General features: G+C 40.7%; 1 long non-coding RNA gene across 1 annotated transcript; it reads right to left on the bottom strand.

The window, feature by feature from the left end:
- Nucleotides 1-6,652: 6,652 nt before the first annotated feature.
- LOC142138913 (uncharacterized) lies at nucleotides 6,653-8,244 on the bottom strand. The gene is made up of 4 exons (XR_012688124.1): nucleotides 8,061-8,244; nucleotides 7,352-7,454; nucleotides 7,211-7,279; nucleotides 6,653-6,739 (listed from the first exon to the last, which is right to left on the bottom strand). It is a non-coding gene; the product is annotated as an uncharacterized LOC142138913 (long non-coding RNA).
- Nucleotides 8,245-21,965: the final 13,721 nt, after the last annotated feature.

The following is a 21,965-nucleotide window of genomic DNA, read 5'->3' as shown; positions in this document are numbered from 1 at the left end:
CATTCCCGTTGCCTTCCCAAGATTCACAGGTCCATTACTGCTAGTCCCTCTTCTGTCACCACATCCTCGTGTATCCCTCCCCAGTACCATTCCTTTTCTGCGTATTTTGTGAGAAAGAGGCTTCCAAGTTACCTCCTCACAGACCTTTGGATTGTACTATTGAGTTGTTACCGGACAAGATTCCACATAGAGGACGTGTTTTTCCGTTGTCTTTGCCTGAAACCGATGCCATGTCTCAATATATCAAAGAAAATTTAAGTCGGGGCTTTATCCAGAAATCCTCCTCTCCAGCAGGGGCTGGCTTCTTTTTTGTTAAAAAGAAGGACGGTGGTTTACGTCCTTGTATAGATTATCGTGGCCTAAATGCATTACTGTGAAAAACAAGTACCCCTTGCCTTTAATCTCGGAGCTCTTTGATAGGATAAGGGGGCTTCTATATTTTCTAAACTAGACCTTAGGGGTGCCTACAATTTAACCCGTATCAAGCAAGGGGATGAATGGAATACTCACGATGGGCATTTCGAATATATAGTTATGCCGTTTGGACTTTGCAACGCCCCTGCAGTTTTACAAAATTTTATTAAAGAGATGTTTCAGGATTTCTTATATCAATTTTTTGTGATTTACCTGGATGATATCTTGATATTTTCCCCTTATATGGTTATGCATCGTCATCATCTTTCCTTGGTGCGTCAACTTCTATGATTACATCATCTATTTTGTAATTTGGACAAGTGTGTTTTTGAGAAAGACCATCTTCCTTTTCTTGGCCATGAGGTTTCTGGCTCTGGACTACGTATGGATCCTGAGAAGTCAGTTTCAGAATGGCCCCAGCTGATAGGACTCAAGGCTATCCAGCGTTTCATTGGTTTCGAAAATTATTATCGGCACTTCATCAAAGGCTTCTCGTCTGTGATTGCACCCATTACTGCATTAACCAGGAAGTCCGCCAACACTAAACCCTGGCAACCTGAGGCTGTGAAGGCCTTTGCATCTCTTAAAAAAGCCTTCATATCGGCTCCGATTCTTCATCAACCAGACCCTACTTTTCCTTTTTTCCTCAAGGTCGATGCATCCTCTGTTGGAGTTGGGGCTATCTTATCTCAGAAAGATTCATCTGTAAAATTTTCCCCCTGTGGCTTCTTTTCTCGTAAACTTTCGGCCTGCAGAAAAGAACTATGGCATAGGGGATAGAGAACTCCTTGCCATCAAGTTAGCCTTAGAAGCTTGGAGACATCATTTGGAAGGAGCCAGGTTTCCTATTACAATTTTTACAGATCACAAGAACCTGTTGTATTTACAAACTGCATCTTGCCTTAATCCTCGTCAGGCCAGATGGTCCCTGTTCTTCTCCCGCTTCGATATGATCATCACCTTCAGACCAGGGTCCAAGAACAAGAAGGCAGATGCTCTCTCTCGTTCCTTCAACTCTATGGATACGGGAGAGGAAGTTCCTAGACCCATCCTGGATCCAGAATGTATTTTGGCCACCACTCCAGCTCATCTAACTATTCCTCGCGGGAAGACCTTGGTCTCTCTGCATCTCTGGCCCAAACTTCTCAAGTGGGCTCATGCCTCCCGATTTTCTGGTCATGCTGGTATAAAGAAAACCTTGGAATTTATTTCCCGTAATTATTGGTGGCCGTCTATCCACTCGGACGTTCGAGATTTTGTGGCGGCATTTCCCACCTGTGCTCAGAACAAGGTTCCTCGACAAGCTCCCTATGGTTTGCTACAACCTCTACCTATCCCGGATCGACCATGGAGTCATCTCTCTATGGATTTTATTACAGATTTACCCTCTGCCAGAGGTTTCTCCGTGGTATGAGTAGTCACTGATCGCCTTTCTCGGGCCCCATCACTTTGTGGCATTAAAGGGTCTTCCTTCCGCTCCTGTTCTGGCGCAACTTTTCATCAAGGAGATCTTCCGCCTCCATGGTTGTCCAGATGTTATTGTCTCTGATCGTGGAACTCAGTTCATCGCTAGATTTTGGAGAGCCTTTTCTCGTGTCTGCGGAATTAAGTTGAATTTTTCTTCTGCATACAATCCTAAAAGTAATGGTCTCACAGAAAGGACTAATCAAGAGCTGGAGAAATTCCTCAGATGTTTCATTTCAGCTAAACATGACGACTGGGTTGATTTGCTACCTTGGCAGAGTTTGCTCACAACAATCATTCGCATGACTCTACCTCTGCATCTCCCTTTTTTGCTCTCCAAGGATTTCATCCTAAAGTTCCTCCTTTTAATGACCTACCTGCTTCTGGAGTTCCTGCAGTTGATTCCCTTTTTTTGGACTTCTCGTCTAGGTGGGATTTAATTAGACGCAGACTGCTTCACACCTCTACCACCATTAAGAAAGCATTTGATAAGAGAAGGAGACCATCTTCATTACTTGCTCCTGGTGACAAAGTATGGCTGTCTACGAGGAATCTTCGCTTGCTGGTTCCCTCTAGGAAATTCGCCCCCCAAATTATTGGTCCCTTCAGGATCTTGGAGGTCATCAATCCAGTAGCCATTACATTAAAATTACCTCCTACCTTGAGGATTCCCAATGTGTTTCACATTTCCCTTCCCAAGCCACTTGTTGTTAACAAATTTTCCTCTTCTAAAAAAACCTCCTGCCGCCATTTCTACGCAAGGTCAGGAATTTGAGGTTCAGGAAATTCTAAACTCCCGAATTCCCAGAGGTTCCTTACAGTTCCTAGCTGATTGGGAAGGCTACAGTCCTGAGGAGCGTTCTTGGATTCTGGCACGAGATCTTCATGCTCCAAATTTATTGAAGAAATTCCATGCCAAGTTCCCTCAGAAACCTTATAGGCTGTCCGGAGGCCATCCCTGAAGGGGGGGAACTGTCACGGTGCTTACCTGTGCCCCGCTGCACCGCGCTTCCGGCGATGTCCTGGCGGCTGTAATGAATTACTGGGCGGCTGTCAGTGCTTTCTTCCGCTTGCGCTGCCGCACTTCCGACTTCCCTCGGCAGCGGTCATGTGACTCCTGGGCAGGGAATTCAAATTCTATATCTGCTCTGCTCTGACACACTATCTGTGTCAGAGCAACGTGTTTCCTGCTTCTGGCTCCCTCTCCTGTGTTCCTGACCCCTGTGTTCCTGCCTCCTGTGTTCTCCTGCATTGTTCCAGATTCCTGTGTACCGACCCGGCTGTTTCTGGCTATTCTTTGGTTTCATCCCTGGCACTGCGTATTGGACCGATTCCTGTGTACCGACCCGGCTGTGTTCCTGGCTATCCTCTGGACTCATCCATGACACTGCATATTGGACCGATTCCTGTGTACCGACCCAGCTGTGTTCCTGAATATCCTCTGGTCTCATCCCTAACACTTTGCATTGGACAGATTCCGTGTACCGAACCGGCTTCCGTTCCAGACTACCATCCTCCGGAACTCAAGGTTAGTGTGCTTTGCTTACTTGCACCTGCCTGTCCTATTTTGCCTCTGCCTGTCCATCACATAGAGCTTTCTCCTTACGTCAGTAGGCTAACCTGGGGGCCGCGACCTGCGTTTCTCCGGCAGCAAAACCCATCCTGCCTTGCGGTAGTTCTTGGTGACGACCGGGAGGGCCCTTAGACTCCGCGCCCTAGGAAGGCTTGCGAAAATACCGACAAAGGTAACCTGAACCGTAACATATACCAACTATAGCAAAATTACAGAATGCTTTATTTGAGGAGAGTCACAGTAAACAGAGTATATATTGTACATTAAGGACCTCATCCCAAGAACTTTAATCAAGAAGAAAGCAGTAAAAGTAACACCAAGTCTTCTTTTATGGTCCCAGCGACCATGGTTTAACATAGCCTGGAAATTGTTTCTGGAATAGGCCTCTACCATGACTTCCAGATCTACTGTATCCAGGACCTGTGTTGCACACAAACCTGTGTAAACTCTCCTTGACGGAGTGGAAATTGAACAGACATTGCTCCAGAGAAAAGGAGTCTGTAGTCAAGTAATTGAGCTACAAGCTAGGAAACTAATAATTGTACTAATCTCCTTAGTAACAAATCCCTTTGAGCCTTTACAAGAAACGTTTCTCAAATGATTTACTCTTAAAAGTATTATTCTTAAATTATTATTCCGGATGAAAATTACTTCTGGCAGACGAATAGGAGAAATACATGCATTATGTTGTAAAGAACAATCAGCATTTTACAGTTCAGTTAATAAAAGGATAGTGTTCAACATGATCACGTTAAGCCAGGTCCTAAAGATAAAAGGGATTTTTCCTGCCTAAAGTAGAGTCAGATTTTCATATAAATCAAGAAATTGCATTACCAGTGTTTTATTCACAAGCAGAGAATAAAGAGAAGCGTCTATATACAATAGATGACATGAAAACAATCTCTATATATCTTCAAACAAATAAACTGACAAAAACTTCTCTTTGTATTGCCTTCTGGATTGCAAAAGGGACATCAAAAGATCCCTTTGCAAATCAGTCAAGTAAACGTACAGGCATATAAGGGGAAAGGTCTGCAGGCGCCTAAAATAGTAAAGGTACATTAAATGAGAACAGTGGCAACGTCATGGGCTTGCAGGGTGCAAGTATCTCATATTTCATTTGACAAGCAGCAGGATAGTCCACACCTTTATAAAACATTATATACTGGAAGTAGCACCAGTAAATAAAGCCCCATGTGGAAGGAGGATCCTTCAGACACAATATCAATGAATTATTTATTTTGTGCATTCAATATGGTATCACTAATAAATTTGCTCACCCTATGTTATTAAGCTTGGGTACATCCCACTGGTCAAAGCTGCCAAGAAGTTTGAAGTGGAAATAAACAAATTATGTTTACCAGTTAATTTTTTTCCCCTCAAAGCACCCCATGGCACCCATAATATTCCCACCCTGGTTGTTTATTATATTTTTCCCAAGCAGCTTGTGCAGTTACTCAAAGACACGGTGGAAGAGGAGGAGTTACCATATATACGCTCAGGTGTTGTATGGAATTAACCCTTTGAACAGGGCTGTCATGGAGTCCTTCGAGGAAACAAAATTAACAGATAAACATAATTTATTTATTAAACAAGATGGAAAACTGCAGTCAGCTCGCCATATGTATAGTGCCAGGATAAGATGCACCATGACACACACATCAAATTCTGGGGTGCCCTCTTTGGCCAGTTATGCACGATTGCTGCTGCCCTGCCAACTGCTATATTGTTTCGATCCCTTACTAAAACATAAAACAAATGAGTTATATTTACATTCCATTTAACAGAACGTCTACACACAAGGATGACAATGTATTTGTATTATGAAATTTAACACAATGAATATTATACCCTACACATAGGGCATTAAAGAAAAACAACAAAACAGAAACATCATTTCTATTCGCCCATGGAAGAATCCTGATAAATATGACACTGTGTTGGGGTCTGTCCTAGAAGTTGTTTGAGAAAGAGATTCTTGTGATTCTGATTTAACGTTTGCAAAGCAATATAGTGCAACATTCCCTAAAACATTCACAATCAATGTGAGCAAACCTTTCACCAAAATTGCAGATGGTAAGGTAGTAAGAGTGGAACAGCACACTCTCCTTCTAATCTTCAATCATAATGTCTGTGTGTCAGTATGAAGCGTGGGATTACAGGCTTCCCTTCTTAACTACAATGTTGTCACTTTTTATGTCTCAGTTTAGGTTTTTTCACAGGCCGCAAGTAGTAGTTATCAATCAGTGTTTCCTCCCCACCCTTCAGGGAATTTTGTTGCAGAATTGATGAATTTTCTTTCTCTGCACCTGAATCATCCTAATAGAAAAGCCATTATTAAAAAGAAATGTGATAAAAAGGTAGATAATCAAACTGCAAAAGACAATTGAAAAAAAAAACCACTAAGATAAACAACAAATCCCAATAGAAAATGTCTCAAATTAAGAAAAGGTACAATGGGAAATTAAGAAAAGGAGTAAAAAACAAAAGTACAAGACCAATGATTACGAATATGTAAAAAAAAAAAAAACAACAAACATGAACAAAATCACATTGTATCACCTGAAGATGCATGGAGAGGTTCTCTGTATCAGTCTGCTCATCTTGTTCTGAGATGTCAGTCTCTTCCACCTGCTGCAGTTCTAGTTCTGATGGGAGGAGAGCAATTAGATATGGGATGAACAGAGGACGAGCAGCAATCGCTGGAAGGGGCAAGCAGGAGATGCAACAAAGAAATCAGGTCACAGGTATCAAAGAAGAAAACTGGAATACTGAAGACAGCATGTTGTAAATAAGATATGGATTAGGGAGAAAATAATAGAGCAAGTTGGACTGAACAGCAGGGTAACAGTTAATCTCTCACATGGGAAAGTGCTGGTGTCATCTCTGAAAAGACTCTGAGTCTCCTCTGTTTTAGCCATAAACCGAGTAAGTGCTCTCTCCACGTCTCTACGTTGAGATGCTGCTTTCTCTCGCAGGACTTGATAATCGCCAACTGGCTCTCGACATGTCTTCAAAAAAAAGCAGTACCTGAATTAGTTGAAAGACCATGCAAAGTTGTAGCTGTCCAGATTATTATGCTACATAGGCACAATCGCCCCTTAATATAGTGGTCATTCTTGCTTTGGCATGACACTGGCTTTTGTGTCCCTATAGTTCTCACCAAAGTCTTAATGTAAGTGTGGGAATCTGGAAATTCCGGAAGGTGGCTTGGAATGTGTGGCGGATGGGGCCTGTTCTGTCCTGCACTCAATGCTTTCGGGACTACTGGATGATTGGTCACAGGAGCTAAAAGAAAGAGAAACACATGTTATGCAGGCATATGATATAAACACATTTGCAAGGATTAAATAAGTATCTTGAAAACAGCACGTTTGCATGGGAATATTTTTCTTGTGATTAATTTTAATTTCCACATTAGATGTCAGGATTCTATTGACTTGCATTGCTTCCAGTATTTATGATTTGTACCAACTGGCCTTCCAAATCAACAATTGTTGTATTCTCTGAAGTGTTTTCTCATTTATCAAGTGAAGTCGACAAAAAAAAGACCGCAGTAGAGATCGGTGTCCATTCATGAGTACTTATGCAAAATAAGTTTTACAAAATGAAAGCAAATATCTGTTTGTCAGTCAGCTGCAAAATCACCATTTTCCTTTGCACTATTTTTTTAATAAATGTATCCATGCTAAAAAATGCTCAGGTTTAAAATAAAGGCTAAATTCACAGCTATTATATATAAATAAATATAATAATTACACTTATGTGCAGTTATCACCATCCTCTGAGAACGCTTGGCATATGCGGTCAAAGTGTCCACATTAAAACCTGCAATCATTGACAAGAATCAGTACACAATCAAAACATTGCAAGATCAAATATTTAACTAGTTTGACTCACCTATTTCTACTAAGGTCACTACAATCAATGTCTGGCAGAGTGGGCTGTGTACGTGCCGTGTGTTCACAGTAGGATTTTGCGCTACGTCCCATCTCTGTCAGATCTGTGGTTGGATGATATAACAGCATTGAGTAAGCATTAAAAACTACAATGCTGTTAACTGCTACCCAGATCTAAAATATTTTAAGTTAAAATGTACATATGCATAATACAGAGATATAAACTTTTGAAAAGGAGGTTGCGTCTTTAAAATGTATGTCTACATTTATATGTTTAAAACCAGCGGGTCAGTCAATATATATGTAGGGTTATACATATATATACTAATTAGCATTTCAGAAGTCAATACTACCACAACTGTTGCCACATCAAACTCAAGAACAAGTGTATCATAGTTACATAGTTACTAAAGGTGGATAAAAACAGCCTTCCTCTGGCTGTATTGAGTCAGACGAAGGCAAACATAATTTGTTAGGCAGCTAGTTTTAAGGCCACAGTAATTAAGTAACACATACTGGCTGTTAGAAAAACCTGCATCAGTTACTATTTCTATGTTTAGCCTCTTCAAAAATGGGAACACACAGAATGCAGGAGATAAACAATAAAAGAGTGCTTTGACTCTAGCCAAACATAACTGCAAAATAATTCTAAACAGTGAAAGAAAAATACTGCAAATTCCACTAAAAAGGTACACTCTGGTCACACTTACAGCTTTGTAACATCTCTGTCAGAGTCTCTACAGCTGCTTTCTCTGCACTCTCAAATCCAGCTTCAGTGAGCAAAGAGCTGACAACCACCTGTAGTGTTCGTCGACGGGCCAGCAAGTAGTTATCTGCAGGGGTGGAGGTACCACGGCCACAGGATCTCTGAGGACAAACAAAACTTGGATTAAATTAAATGTTATACTCTAAACATATAGTGACAGGATGGGAGTCTGACATGTGAGGAAGAGGTTATGTTCTCCAGAAACATGGAATAGTTAAGCACATTAATTCACAAGGCTCAGTATGGATTAAGGGTTCTCAACTCTAATTCTCAAGTACCACCAACAGGTCATGTTTTCAGGATTTATTTAATAATGCACAGATGAGAACCTATTTTGCTCTGTCAATAGTTAACCCACCTGTTTCCATAAACAGAAATCCTCTGAACATGACCCATTGGTGGTACTCCTGGATTAGACTATTAAGAGGAGTGAATGTTGTATGTTATTTCACTCTGTGTTATTTTCTGCTTGTGTAAATAGGATTTATATTGTATATATCTCTTTCTCTCTCATCCTACTTTCCTCCTGTACCTGTGTTTAGTTACAACAATTGAATGTAACAAGGATGCTGTTGAACACTACACCAGTCTCCTAACTTGACCCTACCCTCCACACATATAAAAAGACAAAAATTAAAACCATATTACATCGTACTGCCTATATTCTTGTTATATATCACTTCTTTATATATTGCAGCACATAAAAATCAGCCTACATATACAAGGTATATTCCAAGATACAAGAAAACAATCCAAACAAGTCAGTGTCTGAGGTAAATTTCTGTCATATTTTGAAGTTTCATCTCAGAATTAAAAAGCAGACCCCATGGGGTAAATGTATCAAGGTCCGATTTTGCCAGCGTGTTAAAATCAAGGCAAATCGTGATTATAGCCCCAAACTCATCAAATGTATCAAGCTGCGATTTTTACCCTGATCTTCAAAATCTCTGGTCATCTCCGGCGATTTGCTGCGATTTCAAACTCTCCCGTGTTTAGCAAATTCTCCTGTGTTTAGTATAAAATTTACATTGCAAAAAAATATATAATTTCTTATTGGTTGCCAGTTTGAACAGCAAATCCGGCGGGATTTTGAACTCAGTAACATTATAAAAAGGCAGCTACTTCCTTATTTTATTTGAAAGGGGTTTAAGGAGTTTAATAGAGAGCTAGAGAGAGAGAGAGAAAGAGAGAAAGAGGGATATTTGATAAGGAGTGTTAGTCGTTATATTTCTGTTGGTGTGAGAAGGTTGGTTTATTTTTATTTTTTTCATTTTGGTTCATTGTCTGCCCATATTTGTCTTTATTTGTTTTTTATTTAACTTTTGTTTGTAATTTATTTTTTTCTTTGGTTTTTCCATTTAGTCTGTATTTTTGTAGTGTGTGTGTGGTGCCCCAAAATCTGAGTACCCTGGGGTGTATCTATATGTTTTTAATTTGTTAATTTAATTTGTTAATTGTTAAAAGTGTTTATAAAGATTTAAAAAAAAAAAATTATTTCTTGAGGGAGAAGTGACAGTTGGGAGTGGTTGGTGGTTGCCGGGAGTAACAGGAAGAGGATGTGCAGGAAGAAGGAGTTTGTGGCATAGCAACAAGTCCACTAACTTTGGTAATAACTGTGAACTCCCAGAAGGCAGTGGGAAGAGGAAAGTTGTAGACTTCTGAGGGAGAGAGATCCCTGTGTCTGCATAGACTGAGAGAGAAAAATAGGAACAGAATGAAAATCGGACAAAGTGATCTATAAGCAGATTAAAAGTGAAGTAAGTGTAAGAAGAGAAGAAGATAAGAAGTGAGCCAAAGAGAGGTGTGAGTAAAAAGGAAGGTACTGAAAACAAATAAGCAGTATAGAGATCTGTGACATCACCCTAAACAGACTGAGCTATGTACTGAGAACAGTGTGAGAGGAGAGAAAATGAAGAGACTGTGTAATACAAAAGATCATCAGTTTATTTGGCATGAAAAAGTAATTTATGGGCCCCAACCACGTGCACCACTTCTACAAAATTCCTGTGCAAAGTTCAACCCAGGACTGAGTGTAAAATATAGTAACGTTACCAGGGATAATATTGGTGCACCAAATGTTTTAGATGATGTTAATGTTATGTGATTTACCTAAAAATTGATTTATTGTTATTATATGTTAAATGCTATTGTGCTCTATGTTGATCAAATGAGTGTTTTGTCATTGCCATTGAGTTGAAGGGGTCAGTGGCGTGGTGGCTTACCAAAATTATCTTTACCGCATTATTAATAAACCCAAGTTATTTGACCAATCCTTGTCCCTCTCATTGAAGTATTTATCTCCTAAACACCGGATGTCCGAATAAAAAAGAACCTGACTCGTGTCTGGAGGACAAGGTAAGGGAAGGATTTCCCATCAGTACTCGACCACCACACAAGGAGTTTCACATCTTAAACATTTACAAATCTTACAGTTCGTCAAAAATGTGCTTATAAAAATACATACACATACATATATTCTAAATGTTGTTAGCTGATTTGTGTACATATTCTGTGTTGCTTATGTCAAAGGTTAGTCTATAATACCAAAAATTTACAACAAAAGTTTATGTTCAATCACATACAATTATAGTTACTAAAAAAACATGCTCACCTGTGAAATATGTTTGGATTATAGTTCCTCGCATCTGCCGCCCTCCCTCTGTATTATCCATATCAGCTGATGGAATTGGCTCTCCTGCTTCATTACTGTCTACTGCAGGTGTTAATGGTAAATTTGTAAATTGGGGCCAAATTATGCAGCAGACTGCACGCAATCACAATATCTGCCACCTTACCTGGGGCATAGAGAAGCACACCACCAGAAGTATCAAGGCACCTGAATTTGCTATTTAATAGGCAAAATTTACATTCTATCACCCCTCGGGTGGATGTTTGCTGCTCATTATATCTGTGTTGTGCAGAAGTATGTGGAGTCAACAGAGGTGTCATTAACTAGGATTGATACCCATATCCAAAGTCACATATAATAAAGAATAAATACATTTAGTTTGTATAAAAAAACACTTTTTAACAGGTAAACAGCACCCCACCCCCCTAAAAATGCTTAAACAGTAGGCACCCCTCAGGCATTTCACTGTGCTCCAATTTTTGATAGAGGGATGTCTGGCGCAGGACATAGGCATCATGCCAAGAGGCAGGGAACCCTGCAACCCCAGTCATTTTTTAAATTACAATAAATTTCATTTAATTACATTTTACAAAAATTATTATACATATTTTTAACTATTTAAACCTGCACTCAAATTATTATTTGATGGTCCCACACACAGGTGTAAGTCGAAAAAATAGACTGGCCTCAGAAAAGCCACAAACCTTGGTTAGCTGTGTAAAATCAAAGGACATCATTTTTTTTATTGACATTGTGCCTGCTGGTATATTTACATTGGTCAACAGGGGAGGTAATGAAAATATTACACATTGAAAGGTCAAGAACACTGTAAGATGAGTGTGAATTGAGTCACTCAGCTGCACCACATGTGCAGGAGTGTTGAGAAAATGAGAATAATGTGTTATTGTTTTTAGAAAAAAAAAAAGGCGTACGGACCGCCTCTATTCATGCTTAACCCTAGTGCTGCCTGACTACTGCTGGTTCCGTGAAAATCGGGGAAAAATTTGGTGTGGGGTCCCCCCGATTTTTACTTAACCAGCACTAGGCAAACCAGCCAAAGTTGGAGGCACTATAGCTGGAGGGACACGAGGCAGGGGTCCCCCTGCCATAATGACTAACCAACCCCAGACTGTTCAGCGCAGGGCTGCATTCCCTAGGGAGTGAGGTCCGCTGAAAAAAATGAGCGCCCCCCCCTAGAGACACCTAACCCAGTGCTGATAGCACTAGAGCTCTACCTACACCCCCTGGGCGGTGTGAGTAGGGTAATAACGGCGATAAATGGTTAAAAAAAAAACGCCATTTGTTTTGTGGAACCACAAGTCCCAGCCAGCCAGGTTGCCCTAAATAGTGTGGGCATGCTGCTGCTTGTATAACTACAAGCACCAGCATACCCACGGCAGCCAGGGCATGTTGGCACTTGGAGAACCACAAGTGCCAACATGCCTTGACACTGGCTGGGACCTGTAGTTCCACAAAGCAAAATGTTAAATAAACCACCACTCCCTCATTACAACCCCTAACATTTAATAAAAATAATAAACCCACAATAAATACAGTAAACACCCTAATTGATACCACAAATTTTTATTAAAAATAAAAAATTCCCTGATACTCACCAATGAAGTTTTCCCCTTTTGTCAGCAGCTTTCAATCCAAAAATGGCTGTAAACCAAGTCCAAAATAAATTTGTATCCAAAGTCTGTCTTGCACCTGTCCCAAAGTCAATTTACAGTATTAGATGATTTTCCCACGCTGGTGGGGAAATCACGTAATACTATACATAGATCAACCGCAATGAACTAAGCTCATTGCGCATCATAACTCCTAGCTAGTAGGATCTCCGCTCCGCAATGAACTTAGTTCATTGCATTAGGTTTATTTATAGTATTAGTGTATTTCCCCACTAGCGTGGGAAAATCATCTAATACTGTAAATAGACATAGCGCAATGAGCAATAAGCTCATTGCGTAGCGGAGTTCCTAGCTAGCTAGGAAACTGTTTGCGGCGGCTCCTCCCTTTTTTATTTTTCTGCAATCAAGCAAGAAGAATCATCGGATGTACAAATATGCCCCCCCCTGGGTGAAGAACAGAAGACTTCAATCAACAATGGGCCCCCCTGGGCGAAGAATTGAACAGATTACAAGCCGGACTTTTGGAAATACACATTGTTTTTGGACTTTGTCAAACCTGGACTTTTGTAAGTATAAATAACTTTAGGACAGGTGCAAGCCAGCACTTGGCTCAAGTGTCTGAACTCACTTCACGGTGACTACTTCGAATGGTTTCAGCACCTTGCACAACACGGAAAGTATTTTCCACTGCGCTTAAGTAAAATACATTCCCCCTCCTTTCCCAATGTCATGCAGGGCAAATTAAATTGTTCTTGTAGCTGCTGTAATGTTCTACATGCTGTTGGCGAAAGCCGGAAATGTCCAGATATTTTACACTCCACAGAAAGCATCTCCTGCACATCCCTGTCATTTTTTAAAAAGCTCTGAACCACCAAGTTTATTTTGTGAGCAAACTAGGAATGTGATGAAATTCACCCAGCTGCAAAGTTCTCACAATATTGGTGGCGTTATCAGAAATAACATATCCTGAGGAGAGTCCAAGCGGGATAAGCCATATTACAATGACATCCATTAGTTTTTGTAACAGATTGTCAGCTGTATGCGGCTTAGTGAAGCCGGTGATACACAGAGTAGCCTGCATCTGAAAAATGTGACATACTTGGGTACATGCTGCTGCTGTTCCTGCTGGTGAAGGTGAATCATCAACCCAGTAGGCTGTCACAGTCATATAATCGTTGGTGTATCCAGTTCCACTTGTCCACATATCTATGGTTAAGTGTACAGTGGGTAGAATGGCATTTTGTAGCCCAATAACTACATTTTTACAAACCTTCTTGCGCAGGTGAAGAAAAGCTTTTCTAGTAAAATGGTGTTGTGATGGAATGTGGTAATGGTGACACAAGACCTTAATTAACTGTCTAGTTGCATTAATAGTGGATATTGGACGCAGATCTAATACTAGAATAGTTGCCATGGTGTCTGTGATCTGCTTTGCGACTGGGCAACATCTTTTATAAAAAAAAATGTATAACAGTCAATTGTTGTAAACAACTAGTAGTCTTCTTCTTGGCATGCTTGTGGGATGAAGATCCACCCCAGCAGCAGCAGCAGCAGTGGGACTAATGCTCAAGAATTCTTCTGAGGAATCCTGGATAGGGGAGAAATCATCTAGCCTTAGCAACTTGGATGCAGGACTCACTCCGATCACTACTGAGGATATTGATGAGGAAGGTGTTGTGGGTGTATATTGCAGATGCTGGAATCTAGCTGAGAGAAGGAACCTAGCTGATGCTGAAAAGCTTGTTGTTAATATTATTAGCATAAGTTTCAGATTTTCCCAAAAGCTTACTATGAACTGGCTTCAAATGTAACATGGATGAGGTTCCTAGATGGTTAAGGTCCTGTTATGAGCGTCTAGTTGCTGTCCAATAATGATTGTCCACTTCCAGTGATGTGGTTCCAAAGCACAATTCGATTTATTAGTAAAGGTAGCAAAGTAATAAGTGAGAATAAAATAAGTACAGTCGTTTCTTATCGCAGGCACTTTGGATCCAGTGTACAGTCATTCAGGTCTGAAGGCTGTGGTCAAGTAGACTGGCTACTGAGTCCAGAGCCTCTTCTTATATACAGTCAGTGAATACAGTAAAACAATACAGATGATGTGGCTTGTTTCTATAGGTCCAGACTTTAGGAGGGTCCAGTGTAATGTAGGTCATTGGCCAGTTCAAACATTCCTACTTTCCCGCCAAGAATCTAGTTTAAACTAGTCTATTTACATTACACAGACAATATCATTCTAATCATTTATTCCCCATCATCGATAACTAGAGTACGCAATATGCGATCCCTTCAGCGAATTCACTGGACAGCTGCGGATAAATAGGGGATTAGAATGATACTAAACATGATATGTTTCCTGTAACCTGAACCTTTGATTTCACTAACATGTATATAACTTATAATATCAACCATAAACATTGCTACATTTTGACATAAATAACTATGTGTTGCAACTACTATTAATGTGAACTATTTACAAATGTGCTTGTTCGTGTGTATGTGTGTGAAGTGCTTGCCATGTGTCATGGCTGAATACCATCCTCCATGCCATAGCGTGCTATACGCATAATTTCGGACAAAGACAATCAAGTTGTTAGATATTAATTGAAATGACATTATCCAATTATCTGACTTCGACAGTCCCTACCTCTACTGACTGTGGCTTTACAAATGCTATAAATAGCTAGACAACTGTTGTCAGGAGGATTTCTTGGTCTTATACCCAGGCATGACCATGGCTTTCTTGTTATCACATGCAAAAACTGCTTCCACTGGTGCAAGACTTACACAAGCAACATCATCCTCATCAACATCCTCATTAGCGTCGTCGTCAGCTACACAAATATCCCTCTCATCCTGTTGCAATTCCAAAGTGGCATTCTCAATTTGTGCATCACCAGCTATACTCGGGCTGCTCATCCACACATCTGCAGAAATGCTGAAAGGAGTCTTCTTTATGAGTACAGTATCAGAAAGGTCAGGCTTACACATAGCACTTGTGGATAGACTCTCCTCAGGGATTTGTGTCATTTCTGAATCTAAACATACAGTTTATTATAATGCCTTACTGTTTTCTCCCAGCTCGACTTTTACAAGTAAAAGTATTTGGGCACTACTTTTTGAGTCAGAATGACAAGGTTTTGCATTGTCATGACTGACCTTACAAGAAGATGCCTCACAGACAGCTCTAGAACTAGCACTCATAGAGAAAGGCAAAGTCCTGATTCTTTCCTTGCCATTGCATGAGAAGAATGGCAATTTTTTTTTTTCTACAGTTAACTTTCACTTGATTACAGATGGTTTTTTTCTTTACCAAGGTGAAAGGTGTTTTTTTTACATTTTTGTTTTGCTGATTTAAAAACACTATGCACTTTAACATAGGCTTTAGCAGATGACGTAGAGGGATTACTATCATCAAGACTGGTGCCAACAGCTGCTTGGTGCTCCTGGTTTTCTGTGGACTGTAGTGAATTCATTTTGATTACACAGTACAATGTGACTGTAGACTTTTAAGAACACTGCAAGCCCTATTATTTCTCGTTCAGCACTGACGATGAGCAATGGCACATAGACTGTAGACTTTTAAGAACACTGGCACCTATCCTGTTTCTGAGTGAACTATACTAACACAGTACAATGTGACTGTAGACTTTAAGAACACTGGCACTCTTATTATTTCTCTTTCAGCACTGACAATGAGCAATGGCACGTAGATTGTAGACTGGCAAGAACACTGGCACCTCTACTGTTACTGTGTGAGCTATAACAACACAGTACAATATGACTGTAGAGTTTTAGGAACACTGCCAGCCAGATTATTTCTCTTTCAGCATTGACAATGAACAATGGCACAGTAGAATATTGGTGATAATTAGCGCTGAGACAACAGACCACACTTTAAGTAACTGAATCCACATGGTTGATAAAATATATATAACATTTAATAAACAAAACTCACAAATAAATAACAATATACCATCTCATATATTAGTGCACTGATAATACCATTACCACTCATATAAATATCATGTTAAAACATGATCAATCTTAGACCTATGATTTTAGGATAAAAGATCTGTCTCAATAGACAGGTTTATACCACCGATGTTGAAAATATGGTAGAATGAATATAAACCTAACACATAGGCTCAAATTAGAAGGTTCCGGAATGTAGAATGGAAATTATATTGAGTATCTATGTTGATAATGACTTTTGTAGAATTAATCCAAAAACGAAGTCTATTCAGAATATGTTCCTTTATTTATGTATGCCCAATACAGACCATTCAATTCAAATAGAGTAATGGTAATTTCATAATACCTTTGCAAGCCTTTTATTTCTTAAAACCACAAACTAATACGTAGATAAAAAGCATAATATAAGACTTAAGCCCAATAATATCACTCCACATTTCAGGAACTATCAATATCTTCCCCTCGCGCCCCAGATATTGGCATTAATCCAAGTTAATCTTGCCACATTTTATCATGCACTAATTTTAATATCTCACTATACCACAACTTCTCTATTCCCGGGTCATGGAAGGCACATTTCCTTTAGATATGTTACTTCAGAAATACTTTGTAGACATACCCTAAGCTATATTTCTATAAAGGAATAAAACAGCCTAATTTGCAATATTTGTTTATGCACGTAGCTTCTTAACTCTTAACTTTATTTTATAACCAGCCTTTATTCAACTTCCATTTTGTGTGAATTGATTATCCATATCAATGTAATATACACAAAGTCCCGGCAATTGTACAATTAGTACAATTAGTGTGTGAATCCAATATGTGGATAGTAAAAATAAAGGTTTATTAGACGGTAATTAATCCTCCTCACTACATCGGTAAATATCTTTGTATCACGATGATAAATGGAATGTGACAGATTAGTATCACTCTCTGTGAGAAGTCCAATCTGATTAACAATAGTCTCTCTGTAGGAAGTCTGATCTAATTAGCAATTTAAACCAATGCAATAGGTAAAAAAATAAACCGTTACTTACTGGGACTTTAGTTGTTGATGTGATAATATACATCTCAGTGATCCTCGGAACCATCTAAACCTCTATGTCCAATTTGATCGTGTTTGTGATTCAATATACCACAGTCCGGGGTGTGTATGGAACTCGGTTCAATCCGTGGCCCAACGATCAACAGATACCAAAGCTGGTCTTGGAATATAAATGATCCTGGATATTTCAAATATATAAAAGCATCCGATACAGTGGTAAAACTGATATCGAGTGGAAGGCAGTTAGTGCCTAATCATTACTGACACGTTTCATCACACAAGCGTGATTTCATCAGAGGAAATAGAATCATGTTCCAAAACATAGAACTCTTTAAATAGCCAATCAGATTATACTGCTATTCAGACAAACAATCGCAAGCCTGCATGTAATTAGTTTACTCGCAAATTAACTACTCCGTTTCCACAATGGCACAGTAGACTGTAGACTGGCAGGAATAGTGGCACCTCTCCTGTTTCTGTGAGAGCTATAATAACACAGTACAATGTGGCTGGAGACTTTTGAGAACACTGCCAGCCCTATTATTTCTGTTTCAGCACTGAACACTGCCACTTCTCCTGTTTCTGGGTGAGCTATGGCACAGTAAAATGTCACTAGAACTTTTAAGAACACTGCCAGTCCTATTATTTCTGTTTCAGCACTGAACACTGCCACTTCTCCTGTTTCTGGGTGAGCTATAGCACAGTAGAATGTAACTAGAACTTTTAAGAACACTGCCAGCCCTATTATTTCTGATTCAGCACTGAACACAGCCACCTCTCCTGTCTCTCTGTGAGCTATAACTCTGTAGAATGTCACTGGGGACTTTTAAGAACACTGCCAACCCTTCTCTTTAACTTTGATAAATTACGCTGCCCAACTGAACTGAAGACAGCCAAGAACCCTGCTACCCCTTCTGTGTCTCTCTGTGAAATGGCGCTGGATCTCCGTGGAGGGCGGTACTTATAGAATATAAAACTCGCAAGATCCGATGACGCAACAATGATGTTTTGCTCCGTTTTCAGTTCCAAGGGTGCACGAAAGTGTACTTGGATTGGCTATGTTCGGGTGGGCTCAGTTTTCCAAAAACTGAGCACAAGCATCTCTAATAAAATGCAGCAAACCTTCAGAAATGTTTATGATTTCATCCGTTATATATAAAATATGGTGATACATTAGATATATTTTTCATGCAGATAAAACTATGGTGTATTTATTTTTTGATTCTTTCACATTTTGCACTGAAAAATACAAGAAAAGAGTATTTTTAATGACAAGACAAGAAATTCACAGGATTTGATGGACTTTATTTTCACGGGTGAACTGTGAGACATTTAAGAATATTCATTAAGATAATAGAAAAATTTATTGCGCAAACAAGTTTATGTTTATATAATAGGTAATGTTATTTGTCAAAACGTTGGTGTTAATGTCACGAGCCACGGTGGCTCCGGGCATTGCCGCGACTCTCAGCCCCAGCGTCCCGGCAATAGTCGTGACGACCAGGATGTCACTTACGATTTGTCCTGGCCGTTGCCAAGACAACGGTCAAGACGCTCTCTCGCAGCAGCACCTAGGGTAGCCGGGGGCGTGCGCCAATTAGTACTAAGCCTCAGCTGGCTTAATATTCTTCTCTTGTGCCCAAACATTGCCCATTGATCCACATTAGTATTGAAGGCAGGAAGGGGCAAAGCCTTCCTGCCGGTTATAGTCCCTGCTACCCTGCATACTTCTCCTGCTCTATTGTTGCTCCTGTGATTTATATTATCGTTGCTGACCTCTTGCCTGGATACTGACATCTCTTACTTGCCTGTGACCCTGACCCATTGTTCGGATACTGACACTGCCGTATTGCCTGTGACCTGTTTGACCCCTGGCCTGAACCTAGACGCTACTGTATTGCCGGAGACCCTCAAAAACCTTTTCCGGTATCTTCACTCCAGCTCTGTGTGAAGAACTGCGCTACGTTCTCAGGTATCAGCTCCTACTACTAGAGTACAAGACCTGGGGGCATCAGAGTACCTGTGAGCGCATCTAGCTCTATGGGAAAAGCTGTTCCTATAGGCGAAGACCTCTGTAGCGGTTCTAGGAGTTGATGCCTGGGGCGTGAGCCGTAACAGTTAAGATATAAGATTTTCATTTTTACTCACAAGCACTAATTCACACTATATTGTCACACTTGATATAAAGCACTAGATTTAATACGGCAATACATGTAAGGGGGGAAAAAAAACTAAAAAAGATCTAAAAAAAAGAAATGGCATAGCCCATCCCCAAACAGCTTAACTGATCCTAGTGCTGTCAGCCTAGGCTCTTTAATTGCAAATACAAAGGAAAAAAAGCGTGGGTCCCCCCAATTTTATTATTACCAGCACCTGGCTTTGCCAGTCTGGGCTGGGCTGGTGGCACTATAACACGCAAAGTTGGGTGGACCCTCCTAGTCGTATCCAGCCCTGTGCTGAAAGCACTAGGGCTCTTCCCACACCACTGGGTGGTGTGTGTTGGGTAATAATAACTATTCTATAGCAAAAAGCATTTTGTCCCTGGTGCACTACAGGTCACAGCATTCCCAGGCAGCCATTAAGTGTCTGGGCATGGAGACTTCTCACGGCTTCAAATCAAGCCCTGAGTTCAAGCCGTGGAAAATTCCTATGTTATAAATATGAGCACTGCTGTAAGAGCTCATTTTGCACCAGTTACTCTTAGGAGCTAGTCTTGCGTTATCTATCACTGTATTTTATTTTGTCAATGATCCATGGATGTATTACAGATGAAGACCTTGGATTTACAATAGGTGAGAAATAAAGATGGTGAATGAGGGTTGTGTAGGGGTGTTTGTATTTCAATTAAAATAATGTTTATACTTGTGTGTGTGTTTTATTTTCATTTTTTCTCGGCGTACTACAGGACCCAGCAGGCCCTGGGTGAAAGGGCATGCTGGCACATGTGGTTCCCCAAATGTCAGCATGCCCTGGTAGCCATGGGTATGCTGGCCCTTGTAGTACTACAAGAGTGAGCATGTCCAGATACTAAGAAGGTACCCTGTGCATGCTGGGGCTTTTCTACTATAAAATAATTATTATTACCCCACACCCAGTGCCCAGGAGTGTGAGAAGAGCCCTAGTGCTATCACCAGGGGGCTGGGTAAATCTAGGAAGGGGTCTGTATTTTTTTTTGCAGACCAAATTCCCTTTGAGAATCCAGGGGAACTTCATGCTTGTTTGTACCCCGGGTTTGCTAGTACCTGCCTAGCAAAACTAGGGGGTAAATGTATCAGGCTGAGAGTTTTTCGGCGGGTTTGAAAAACCAATCAGATTCTAGCTATCATTTATTTAGTACATTCTACAAAATGATAGCTAGAATCTGATTGGTGGCTATAGGCAACATCTCCTCATTTCAAACATGCCGGAAAACTCTCAGCTTGATACATTTACCCCTAGGTGTTTGTTTTGTTTTTTTCTTTACTGTCACAATCTGCCTCCGGCTGCACAGCATCTATTTCATTGAGATACTGCTTGCCTCCTGCAGCTCCTGCCTCTTAAGAACTCTGCTTGAACTTTGCCTTTGTGTGTATCTTGCCTGCAGTACCCTTCTACAACCAGAGATGCTGCTGTCTCACCATTACACACACTACCTCACTAGCAGGAGTTACCTAATTCCCCAATCAGCACCCATACCTGTTTGCTGCCTTAATAAGCCTGCATCTACCAGTAATCTGTGGCAGTTCATTGTTGTCTTACTTGTTGCTGACTCTTCTGAGTATCCTGTATCTGATTTCCTGGTTTTGACCTCAGCTTGTTCCTCAGCTTTGCTGCGTATATCCTGACCCAGATTCTGTCTCCGTTCTTGACTACTCTCCAGCTCATTCCCTGGTACATTCGTGGTGCTCCTGTTTTTGAACCCTTGGCTTGTTTGACCCTCCTCTATTTTGTCTCACATGGATCGCTCTAGCTCCTCGTACCTACTGGCAAGAACTTGTGCTCCCCTTATAGTGATTTATCCAGTATCTCGTGCCTCATACCTCCTGGCACGTACTTGAGCCCTGCTTATTGTGGTTTATCTTGTACACCGTGCCTCCTAAATAAGCCAGGCGTCTCTGCTTCTCCAGCCTCTGAGTTAGGTCTGTTATCCAGCTTATCTGTACTGCCTCTACAAGCTGTGTTCCCATTTGTGACTCTCAGAGTTATTCAGCCATATTACCAGTACATCCTGCTCTGTTATCTTAGTAGCTTCCTGGACCCTGGTGTATTCCTGCTACAGTTCATGGCACCTCCTGATCCAGTCTCTTGCTGCAGCTAACTGGACCTTTGTATATACCAGTCTAGGAACATTGCACCTTCCAATCCTGTCTCCTACTGCTTCTACCTGGACTCTGTTGTCTAACTGCTGCAGATTATCTACCAGCCTCATCCTCTATCCAGTCTCCTGCTTCTTGCTACCCGGACCTCCTTGTAAACTTCCCGCAGACTTTCGTTCCTATACTCACCTCTGAGCCTCCCTGAGTACCTACCCAGAGAGCCACAACCTAAGCGCAGAAGGCGCTAAGCCCAAACTCCCTTGCGGGGGTCACT

This window comes from Mixophyes fleayi, chromosome 2, assembly GCF_038048845.1.
Source record: "Mixophyes fleayi isolate aMixFle1 chromosome 2, aMixFle1.hap1, whole genome shotgun sequence".
Lineage (NCBI taxonomy): Eukaryota > Metazoa > Chordata > Amphibia > Anura > Limnodynastidae > Mixophyes > Mixophyes fleayi.
The sequence above is the reverse complement of the archived record's forward strand: the minus strand, read 5'-3'. Positions and strand labels throughout refer to the sequence as shown.